A 12472-nucleotide genomic window follows, 5' to 3' on the forward strand; every position below is an offset into this window, starting at 1 on the left:
CAACCACTTCAAGGAAAGCTCCTCGTCTCAAAGTCTACAGAAAATGTGCCAGTGTGACCACTATATGGCCATCGCTTGAAAATTGTTAAATACATCAGGCAGCTAAATAGTGCAAATACCAACCATTCTGTCCCACCACCTAGCTTAGGAAGTAAGTCTCTGAGCGGCCCTAAGGTTCCCTGGGGACACCCACCTCTTCCCACCCACCCCCTGCCCTCCCCAGAGACAACCTGATGTTTATATGTATTATTTCCATGCATATTTTTTATTTTCTACTTTTACCACATACACATGTACTCACAGAAATGCATGAAATTGCTTTGCATGTTCTAAGCTAGTGTGGTGACATCTTGGTCTAGGTACACTCTGACAACTCGCTTTTGCGTTTTTCTATTCAGTCTTACGTTTTAAAGGCTGGTCCAAATTGAAACACGCGGCGCTAATTACTCTCCATGGCTGGTGAATGCGTCCTTGGATAAACACAGGCGCACCTGCGTCTCCATTTGCCTGCTGGTGTGCATTTGAGCTTAAACGCCCTGTGATGCTGCCTTTCTGAACAGAGCACAAGAGTGTGAAATCAGACTCCGGGGATGGAAAGAGCTGGGTTCAAACCAGCTTCCTTAACTTTGTTCTCTCGTGAAAGCCACTTCACTTTCCTGACCTTCCTTTTTCTCATCTGGAAAGTGGGGAGCATTCTCATGAGTACTTCTGAAAACCGTTGTGAGGAATTAAGATGGGTGGATGAAAAGTTTTTAGGAACTTTCGAGATGCTGAAATAGGCGGAGCTGAAATTCCAGGGAGTGGAACTTCCGATCCCATTTTACTAACGCCCCACGAAGAGCAGTGGACCTTCACCAGCTTGCATTCATCAAGCCAAGCCCCACTCATCCTCCCAAGCCTCCTCCTCCAGGAAGCCTCCTCTGGTTTTCCACCTGGACTTCACTGTCCTCTCTCTTCTCTTTCTCAGGTCACTTTCTGTCCACATCACTTCCTCAGGGGCTTGAACAGCAGCTTGTATGGTCAGAGAACCCCCAGCTCAGAGGTTTCCATCTCCCTTGAATCTGCCACACGGGCCTCCATAGTAGGTACTCTGCTGACTCATGTTGATGGACAGTCTTCTTTGGTTCAGCAAGAAAATCCTGATGCCTTCTGTAGAAGCTCATCAGTATTGCTTCATCTCATTCTGTAATTCCTAAATGGAATGTTGAATTCTGCTATCATATCTATTTCTGGATTCATTTATTCAATAGCTACATTTTTGCCTAGGGAAGAATATTTGTTAATTTACACATTTGCCTTCTCTCTACCTCTAGAGAGTCTGTGAGTTCCATGAGGGTCAGGATTATTTATCAGAAAAAAAAAGACAGAGAGAGAGAGAGAAAGAGAGAGAGGAAGGGAGGGAGGGAGGGAAGAAGGGAAGGAAGGAATGAACGAACGAACGAACAAATGAATGAAGAAACTAAGAGAGGTAGGGGGGAAATTAACCAGAATTTTCACATAAGAAACAGTCAGAAAATACCTGTAAAATGAAAACTGCATTCTAGCCATCTCTAGGAACTACACAGACAGGTGGACAAACCCTGAAGGAGTCAGCTAGATTTCCTGAGTCTGAATCAGGGATCTTGGACCACTGAGGCTGACCACCAAGGGGTTGACTTGGGTACATCTAAGCCTCATTTTGTCTAATTTCTGATGATGAAGAAATTGTGGGCCAGTTTTTCCAAGGCCTGACATTGCTCCTGGTTCTAGATATGGTTTGATGCACAGACCAGATCTTAAATACCTTCGAGTCACCGAGTAAGACAGCTATCTCCTTCAAGTTCTCCTGCAACCCTCTGTACTGAGAAGTCAAGGAGAAGTCTCAGTTCAGTGCTAACCTTTCTGTAACACTGACTCTTCTCCTTTGAAATAGAGAGAGCAGGCCCCCAGCCCAGGCCCTGCTGTAAGTAATGGTACCTGGATGGAACTCAATATTGTTGCTTTGCATATGTGGTATTTATTTTTATGATAACCTTTTCTTTATCACAAGTCAGTTTTCTGTTTATGGTGGTGGATGTCAAGTTTCCTGTTTAGATGAATTTATATGTTTTTTAAAGTGAGTTGACTTAAGTTGTGAGTAAATGATTCTACATGGGGTGCATATCATAGTTAAACTCACGAAGATGACCGATCGTAATGGCGGGACGACAAGGTCCTACTGTAGAGCACAGGGAACTATATTCAATGTCCTGGGATAAACCATCATGGAAAAGAATATAAAAAAGAATGTATATATATGTATAACTGAGTCACTTTTTGTACAGCAGAAATTAACACAACATTGTAAACCAAATACACTCTAATTACAAAAAAAGAAAACAGATCAGGCCCATCACTGATATGACAAAAAGTAAAGTCACCAAAATGGTAGACGGTTGGCATTATGGAAACACAAGACAAAGCATATCAGTACACCTGAAATGATAAATCATCTCTAATGCCAGGCAGGAGGAGGAAACCTTTCCCAGAATTGGACAAACGTCCCTAAAGGTCCTAACCTTTCATACCCATTACACTTTTATTTCCTGTGTCACCCATTCTTCTGGCGTTGACAATCCCACATACTTCATTTTCAGATCAGAGTCTTACACTACGTCTAAATTCAACTGTTCCCCCAACAAACATGCACGGACCACCAAGAGGACACATGGCAAGCCCAAGGTTGCACAGGTAGCTGGGGGGTGACTGGCATTCACACCCGTGCAGCTGGCATTTAGTCCCCACTCTCAACCTCTCTGCCCCACTGTCCTATGAGCTTTCTCAGATCTGAAGGGTCTCTCTGTGATGGGAAGAAGCACTGCTATTAGAAATCAGGAATGGGGGGCTTCCCTGGTGGCGCAGTGGTTGAGAACCTGCTTGCCAATGCAGGGGACACGGGTTCGAGCCCTGGTCTGGGAAGATTCCACATGCCGCGGAGCAACTGGGCCCGTGAGCCACAACTGCTGAGCCTGCGCGTCTGGAGCCTGTGCTCCGCAACAAGAGAGACCACGATAGTGAGAGGCCCGCGCACCGCGATGAAGAGTGGCCCCCGCTTGCCACAACTAGAGAAAGCCCTCGCACAGAAACGAAGACCCAACACAGCCATAAATAAAAATAAATTAATTAATTAAAAAAAAAAAGAAATCAGGAATGAACCTCCCCAAGATCTCTTTCAAACTTTCTTGATACCAAGACCAGTCCGATCCCAATGCAATGCTGCCCAGCCCCCAGCAGCACACACCCTCGAAACCACATGTTACGGCCACTGCTAGAAGTTTCTCAGGGCACTGTCAGATTCAGGTACCAATACTTAACCTGAAACCAATTACATGTTTTTGAACAAGAAATTGAATTCCCCCTGAAATCAGCACTTCTCAAATTGAAACAGCAATGTAACGAACATGTGAGCAGAAAATTCACAAGGTACAAAAATGGCTCGCAAACCTAAGAAAAAGGGTTGAGACTGACTTATAATTAGATGCAATCTGAAACAACACTGAGATACCATTTCTCACCTAACAGACTGGCAAAAGTTAAAAAGCACCCCAACACATTCTGCTGGCGAGGCTGAGGGGAAACGTTCTCGTATATGGATGGCGAGAGTCCAGACTGGCACCGCCCCTCTGGAGGGAAACTTGGCAAAACTTAAGAAAACGTCAGATGCACTTACATGTTTTGACCCAGAAATCCCATTTCTAGGAAGCCACCCTGAAGATATTCCTCCAAATACATAAAAATCCATGCATACAAGTTTACTCCTTGTAGCACTGTTTGTAGCTGCAAAATATTGGAAACAATAAAAAATATCCCCACATAGGGGAGGGTCTGAATAGCTGGTGGCACGTCTATAAATGAAGCATTACACAGGTATAAAAAAGAATGGGGTGTGTGTGGGATGTTAACGGTAAGGGAAGTTGAGACATGTCCAGGGGCGGGGGGTATACGGGAACTCCCTGTACTTTCTGCTCAATTTTGCTGTGAACCTAAAACTTCTGGGGTTTTTTTGTTGTTGTTTTTGTTTTTTTTGGCTGCACCTTGCATCATGTGGGATCTTAGTTCCCCGACCAGGGATTGAACCCGCACCCTCAGCAGTGAAAGTGCGGAGTCCTAACCACTGCACCACTAGGGAAGTCCCTAAAACTGCTTTAAAAAACAAAATCTATTTAAAAGGGGGATGGAGAAAGAATGAGGAACTGAACTGGAGGAATTTCCATGCTATATTGTTAAGTATACAAAAGTGCATCCATAATACACTCTCGTTCATGTCAGAAAGAAGATCTAAGAAAATGCACATGTATCTACTTATTGGTGCAAAATCATTATAGGAAGGAAAACCAGAAACTAAAGAGATTGGTGTGGAAGGGGGGTAAGGGAACAGGGGAGTAGGGATGAAGGCGGAAGGCACACCTCTCTGAGCAGACAATTTGTATAGCTCTGACTCAGAACCACAGCAGTGTTTCAGATATTCTAAAAGTAAACACATGATTTTTTAAAAATCAGGATGTAGGACAACCCAAAATGGAATATAAATGGTAATAATGAGCCAAACTATAGTACAAATGAGCCACCTGCTACCCTAAAGGAAGTGAGAAAGAAAAGATCTAGTCTAAGTAACTTTAGACACTGTATTTTGACTGGATAGTGTAAGGCTATAAACAACTAGCAATTCTGAAACCACACACACTAGGATTGAAGAAATACGTAAATGTATAAGAGAACACGAAAACCAGGTTTCTCACCGTCAGAAAAGAAGTTAAAAATAAGGAAAGGGGGAAGTTTAGCGTGAACCCTGGTGATTTATTGGAATCAGTGTTATCAATATGAATCATGTTTTGGCAGGGGAGAGATGACGGACGGATGAATGGATGGATGATGGATGGGAGGATGGATAATGGATGAATGGATGGATGGATAGATGAATGGATGGATGATGGATTGATGAATGGATGGATGGATAAATGGATGGATGATGGATGGATGGATGGATGATGGATGGATGGATGGCTGATGGGTGAATGGATGGATGGATGGATAGATGAATGGATGGATGATGGATGGATGGATGGATAGATGAATGGATGGATGATGGACAGATAAATGGATGGATGATGGATGGATGGATGGCTGATGGGTGAATGGATGGATGGATGTTGGATGGATGGATGGATGGACGGACAGATAGATAGATAGATGTGTGTGTATGTGGGTACAAGGGCTAGTATGCATATGTACCTTTCGTAGCTCTCTTTACTAAGTTGGCTTAGGAACAATGATACCTCAGTAGCAACCAGCACACCTAGCACTGAGACCTTGAGATGGAAGGGTAGGGCTAGGCAACATTCCTTAAAACCCCTGCTGTAGCACAAGAATATTTTCCATTTGAAGGGAGCAGACACACAGCCAGACAGACTTGGGACTAAAACATTCAGATTGAACCTTCTAAGTAGATCTTTAAATTCTCCTTGTGTTTCAAATACAGAAAAGACAATTAAAGGAAATGCAAATCTTAAGTAAGCTTTAATTACAGATAGGTTTACGACATCTCCTAAAGATCGATTTACAAAAAATTTAAGGCTGTGTCCTCTCTCTCAATTCCTGTGGCAAATCCTTCTGGGAATTCTAGGAGGTTTAGGCTTCTGATCCACCACACCTCAAGCAAAATGGAAGACAAATTTTGTCTGAAAGCTGATACGGAAAGTCATAAACATCAGCTGGCAGATCCTCATTTGTCCCAGAGCCAGCTGATCACAAAATGCTGTATCAGAATTTAGGAACATGTCATGAAGCCACAGGGACGTGTACTGATAAATACCTCGTGCTCGGACAAGCCATCCTCCCTCCGTTTAATCTCAAAATTCAGTGCAGTGGCATCAGTCTTTTTCCCCTCAGTGGGTGTTACAACCGATGTCCATGTACTGAATGAGAAATGAAGCTCTATTTGGTCCCATATTTCCTGAGATTGCTTTTCCACCCCAACCTTGTCACTGCCCTGACTGGGAGCCCAGGAGAGAACTAAGTGCAGAGTTTTGGAAAGACAGCCAGAGTCCATGGTGTGCACCGGGCAGAGAGAAACTTCTGGGCGAAGATCTCCTGACCTGGCAGTGCCAACAGACACTGTCTCTGGGAGAGGCCCAGAGACAGCTTCAAGGGCAACACTCATGACCTTCTGGAATCCAGCAATTCACCACCACCCCGAATTCTTGGTGACCAATAATTTCCTCTCCAGCTCTATAAACCTGTCATATCAAAAACTGTTATATATGGGGACACGTTGTATGCATGGCCTTTAGGGGGTGGTTTATTTTCATTCAACCTAAAGCCCCTGAGATCAATTCAAGCTGTTGTATCAACAGTACATCCCGGGACTTCCCTGGCCGTCCAGTGGTTAGGACTCCGCACTTCCACTGCAGGCGGCTGGGGTTCGGACCCTGGTGGGGGAACTAAGATCCCTGCATGACCCGAGGCTCCGCCAAATAAAAAAATTTTTTTAAAACTCCTTTTATTGCCGAGTAGTGTCCCATGGTATGGATGTTCTACGTATTAACTATTCACCCATTAAAGGACCTGTGGATTGTTTCCAGTTTAAGGTTATTACAAATAAAGCTGCTATGAACATTCATGTACAGGTAAATAAGTAATAAAATAAGTAAATGCCCAGGAGTGCCATTGCTGGCTTGCATGGTAAATGTTTGAATTTCATGTTTGAATTTCGAAGAAACTGCCCAACTATTTTCCAGATTGGCTGTACCATTTTACGTTCCCACCAGCATGCATGAGAAATCCATTTCTCCAAATTCACACAAACATTTGGCAGTGTGTGTGTGTGTGTGTGCGCGCATAAATATATATATGCAATAAATGATTATATACATACACGTATAAATTTTAGCTATCTTAACAGGTGTGTAGTTATTTCTCATCTCATCTTGGTCTTAGTTTGCACTTCCCTAACTGCTAGTGATGTAAAACATCTTTTTCATATGCTTACTTGCCATTCATATTTTTCTTCAACGAAATGTCTTTTCTTGTTGTTTACCCAGTCTTGCCAAAATACACCATTTTAAAAATATTATTGAACTTTGATTTTTTTCCGTCAGATATGTTGTTTGCAAATATTTTCTTTCAGTCTATAATTTCTTTTCATCTTCTTAACAGAGTCTTTTGCAGATTAAACACCTTTAATTTTGATGAGGTCCAGTTTATCTTTTTTTTCTCTTTTATGCATCAAGCTCTCAGTGTCAAGTTTCAGAATTGCTCACCAAGTCTTAGGTCCTAAAGATGTTCTAGGTTTCCTGATAAAAGTTGTATTAGTTTACATTTTACATTTAAATCTGTGATCCATTCTGAGTTAATTTTTGTAAAAAGTGTGACATTTAGGTTAAGGTTCATTTATTTTGCCTTTGGTGTCCAATGACCCCAGCACCATACATTGAAAAATGACTGTTTGCTTTTTAATTAAGACATGATATACCTCTGCTGAGTAATTTTCTTGTGGACAGTCTTCTGTTAGTCTGCCACTGCCATGTCACCCTAATAATTGAGACTTTCCCAGGTTTTAATGTGCTAACACTCTATCTCAACAAGTAAAAAAAATAGGTGTTAGCCTCAGCGTTTTTTTAACCCAAAATGTGATGTCAAGATACTTATATCTTCTTACACCCTCTTGTTGCATGCATTCGACCTTTCAGCTAGTATTCTCATTTGTACAAAAGAAAGCAACATCCTCTTCCCCTTTAATGAGAACACAAGGTCTAAGTGGCCATGTCTCTGTCCTCTCTTCATACTGGTATCCCTGCTGGCCCACTCCCTCCCTTTAGATTTAGACTGTATTTCTGTGCATGCACATGATTTGTCCTTCAGTCTCACGCCAAAGGCTTTCTGACATTAGAAACTATTTTTTCTCTTCTTGAATATACATCTCCCGAGCACTGGGCAAAATCTCACCTGCTTCATGCCTTCAACCACTGGCCGACCCCAGGGCAAGTACCTCACAGTGAACAAACCAGTGATGAACTAGTGATAGTCATGAGGGCACTGACCACCACGCCTTCTTGTTTGGCAATGCCCTGATGACAACTTTGTCTCCAACTACAGCCCGCTGAGCTCAGAATGTTCCTGGGCCCCATAAAGGCCAAGGGTGCCAACCTCTCTGCAAGTGGAACGTGATTTCATCCAGCCTCTCCTTCCCTAGCTGGATGGCACTGCCCATCCTATTATTGATGGCACAGTGGTCACCTAGTTGCATTTGGAAATGAGCCTTCAAGACTCCCTTCTGATGGGTCCACAGACATCTTAAAGCAACCCCTGTGAGAAAACTGAAACTTCTGGACAGGAGATGGTATCCTCATTTGAACAGGAGTTCCAATCCCATGACACAGTCTGACATCTCTGAAAAGCATAGCAATTTTCCCATGATGCTTGGTCTTCCTAATCTATTTCTTCAATGTAGAAAATAATCTGCACTTTGGATCAGCTCAGGCAAATTACATACCTCACATGCACTTTTGAGTTCCTATTAAAATGAAACTAACTTGTTTGCCTTCAAAAGCTTAAATCTGGCATTCATCCCCCAAAAAAGAAAGTATTCTCCAAAAGAAAAATACTAGCCCATAAGGATAGCTTGCATGTAATGCTGGCAACCAATTAGCTTTGAATATAAATAATGACTTACCTCTGCACTGTGAACTTGAGTTCCTCAGAAAACACTGGTTTCTTCCAGGAAGGTGATATCTGCTCTGAGGATGTGACCTGTCACAGGAAGAGAGTTCACAGTGAGAACAATCTTCGTATGATGCCAATGGTCTCCTTGGTCTTCTATGGCTAAGTAGGAAGACGAAGGAAAGAAAAAGAAAGATGCTGAGTTAGATCAAAAAGCAGTTTACAAATGAAGTAGAGAAATCTGAGCTGCATTTCGTTAGTGATGTCATATATATGTGAAAGGAATTTGTTCTGTAATTTGCAGGAAATGACTCTCCATGGTACATGAGTAATGTGCTAGCATCCTTGGAAAGAGCCTACATGCTACGCATGAGTGTGAAGTGGAAGCTGCATGAGTGGTCACTTGCATATGGCTAAAATGTATTCGAATGGTCTTTTATATCCTCTTCTCTCACTCAGAGTTCATTTTTGGTGAGCAGCCAGGACCCTGGGCCCAAACATCACTTCTTTTTAACTCTCATGCCCCTTCCTCCGTCCTTGGGTAAATCTGCCACGGAATCCGGGTCTCTGCCCACTTAGACTCTCAGCCTCCTGGCCTCAGAGCTGGGATCCATTGAAGTCCAAGTAGTACAAGGGTTTGGGCAAAGTCAGCCCGACGTGACCACAGAAATTAATTCAGCGATCCCCATGCAACCCACAGGGACAGGAAACTCTCTCTGAGGAGGAAACCTGTTGCTAATGCAAGAAGCTGGGAGACCAAGAACCCAGGGGCTGCCCGAGCTGTCTACGCAAGCCCGCACCAGAAAGGAGAGAAACCCACCGGGACCGTGCAGACTGCTCACAAGCCCTGGGGTTGACAGGCGGCCTCCCCAGGGCCAGCGTATCTTCTGTCCCACGCTCTTAGATCCGGGACGCTGGGCTTCCCCAAAAGCCCCGTCCCAGAACCGACACTTGCATCTCATTGGGCATATTCATGTCATGTGACTATTCCTTTCTGCAAGGGTGTCTGGGAAATGTAGTTATTTTTTTTTAATCCTGAGATGGGCATGCTGCGTTGCAAACACAACCTGGATTCTGTAAGTGAAGAAGGGAGGAAAATGATTACAGATAAAGTAGCATTAGAGTTGGCCACATTAATAAACAGCCCTACTAGGAGGCGATCGCCAAAAGAAATAAAAAACAAAAACCGATAAAGAGTTTTAAATGGCTCCCCTTAGGAGCAAGGCTAGAAATAGGGAGAAATGGAGAAGGACAATTTTGCTTTTAAATATATGCCTTTCTGGATGATCGATGTTTGATTCTAAATAAATCACATGTAGTCCCATGAGCTGAGAGAATTTAGCAATCCTTCCATTCAGTGTGCCGTTTCCTCATCCCTGCTCCCGTGTGATGCTTGCACTTGACATAGTTGCTCCAGGTACACAGCTATTTCCTCTGATCTGGATTACTGGTTGGCTTGAAATAGAATCAAAGGGTTTCTTTTTTTCTGTACAGTCTCCTTGAATAAGAATATTTATCTGCACTGGAAGTGGGAGGGGGTTTAGAATAGTGATGAAGACAGAACTTTCTCAACATGAGGACAGTTTTATACACTGAGTGTTGGCCCAGTTGTGGAGTGACTCTTTCAAATAGCAGATCTTAGAAGATTTATGTTTCCACCTGATGTTGGCACCTTAAGTTTTTTTCATGGAAGGGCCTGCTTAGTTGAGCATAAATTACAGGGACACTACATGCTCCAGTTTGTTTAAACAGCTTGTTAAAATCTATCCTCCTCATATGAGGATGTCAATTTCTAAAGTCTGCAAGTATGCAGTCAGGATTATGCCTGAAAAGTACCTTAAATTGCCCATAAAGAACAGAACGATTCCACCTCTTAATAAATCCAGAACAGCCAGCTTTTTCTGGAGTGTTGTGTCAGACTATTGTTTCTTTGGCCCATCTCTAGATGAATCTGAGTTTAGGCACATTTTAAAAAAAAAACAACAACAGGTATACATACACACGCACACAACTTGTGCATACACACACAGAGACTGAAAGCTGTCTCAAGACTAGACTGACAGAAGGAGAATTTCAAATTTCAAGGAAGGTGGATTTCTGAAGAGCAAATGCAACTTTTTAACATCAGTTGGTGGTGTGTCTCAGTACCTCTATCAAAGTGCATCAAGCCCAGCTTAAAGAGTCTCAGGAAGGAGAGAAAAATAGATTCCCACTGAGTTGGGTTTAGTTTTTGACCGTCAGCTCGTGCAGGGGCTGGAGTGGAACCTGGGCAGGGAAGCAAGATGCAGAGATGCCCTGGCCCCGCTGCCAGTGCCTTTAACCCACGCGGCCCTGCAGACCCTTCGCTACTGCGCAGGCAGCAACACAAACACATTTTCGCTTTCTGTCCTCCTGCATCCGCACCCAGGACCCTGGCAGAAGCCGTGGGCCGCCAGCGTCCCTGCGGGGCTGAGGCCTGGCCCCTCGCAGGTCCCCAGGGCCACCAAAGCCAGTGCTGGGCGAGAAAGGGCGCTTGATGCCACCTGCGCCAGGAGCTTGGAGACCACTCTCCCGCCCCACCCCCCGACTCGGCACGGTGACCCCCGCCCCAAGTGTGCACAGTGAAAATAACAATAGTCGTATCACCAGCTGGTCTGCTAGTGAATGCTCCAGACGCTGGGCTGTGTCCGACGTGTCCAGGACATTCCCTCCACTCCAAGACGCCGCGCGTTCCCCTGGCGGACCGGGCACTGGGGTGAAAGGCTGCAGGTAGGGGACTCCTGGGAAGCCCGGTTCTGTTCCAGAGACTCGCACCCAGCAGCGTCTCTGGGCCCGACAACCCCTACCTGCAACCCCCAAATCACATCGGACCAAATCTGGGGTGTCAGGGGGAGTCCCCGAATTCTGCCAAGCTCGGGTTTGCTGTAGCTGCGTTGTGAGCGCGCCTGCCTCGGTGCTCCACGAGCAGCTCTGGGACCTGGGGTTGGGCAGAAGGGGCGCGAAAAGCCAGGCTCTCCGCCAGTCCCAGTTTGACAAGGTGCAGATGGGGGCTTGGAGGTGATCCTATGCTTGGCGGAAAAGGGGGTTCACATAACCGGACCCCGCTCACTGGATCCCAGGTGTCATAATGTGTTCAGTGTGGGCTGGGGGTAGACCCCACGAAAGCCCCAGTGGAGGGCAGTAAACGCATGCCCTCAGCCACGCCCCCTCCTCACTTCCGGGATCAGAACGCAGTCCGACTCCAGGTGCTTCAGATGGTTTCAGGCAGGGGTTCTGAAGAGCCTGGAACGGACACGTTTGCCCCAGCCCCCCACGAGGCTGCCCCAGGGTCTGCCCATCCAGGGAAGGGGCCCCGCAGAGGCGCTGCCGGTGGCAGCAGCGCCCTCTCCAGATTTCCCCAACAAACCCCAAGTTCAAGCGACCCCCGCCCAAGGACCGGCGCGACAGACGCCCCCGCCCCTGCCTTACCTCTGCCCGGCAGGGTGCCCCGCACAGCCCCGGGGCCCCTGTGTTTGGAGCGCATCATGCAGCCCCCGGGTTCACGCCTCCCGCCCGCGGCCCCCGCGGCTGCCCCCGACCCCGGGGCGACCCGGGCAGCCGAACTGGGCGGGTCCGAAGGTCGTGCCGGATCCCCGCTGGGTGGTCCTCGCCCCGGCGGCTCCGGCTCCGGCGGCGGCTGGGGCTCGGATCCCACAACTTTCCTCCAGCCTCTGTGCCCTCCCGGGCTCCGGACCCTCCGGACTCCCGGCCCCGCCCCGCCCTGGCCCCGCCCCTCCCCAGGCCCGGCCCCGCCCACATGTGCCCCGCCCCGGCCCCG

General features: G+C 46.0%; 1 long non-coding RNA gene across 7 annotated transcripts in view; it reads right to left on the reverse strand.

Moving 5' to 3' along the window:
- The window catches only part of LOC132347437 (uncharacterized), a 213312-nt gene extending 200907 nt beyond the window's left edge, over positions 1-12405 (reverse strand). For all 7 annotated transcript variants that reach the window (XR_009497186.1, XR_009497191.1, XR_009497185.1 and 4 more), the window contains exons 1-2: positions 12124-12405; positions 8690-8766 (exon numbers count right to left, since the gene is read on the reverse strand). This is a non-coding gene — a long non-coding RNA (uncharacterized LOC132347437). The remainder of the gene's footprint in view (positions 1-8689; positions 8767-12123) is intronic.
- Positions 12406-12472: the final 67 nt, after the last annotated feature.

The sequence above is a fragment of the Balaenoptera ricei genome, chromosome 14 (assembly GCF_028023285.1).
Source record: "Balaenoptera ricei isolate mBalRic1 chromosome 14, mBalRic1.hap2, whole genome shotgun sequence".
In the NCBI taxonomy this organism is placed as follows: Eukaryota; Metazoa; Chordata; class Mammalia; order Artiodactyla; family Balaenopteridae; genus Balaenoptera; species Balaenoptera ricei.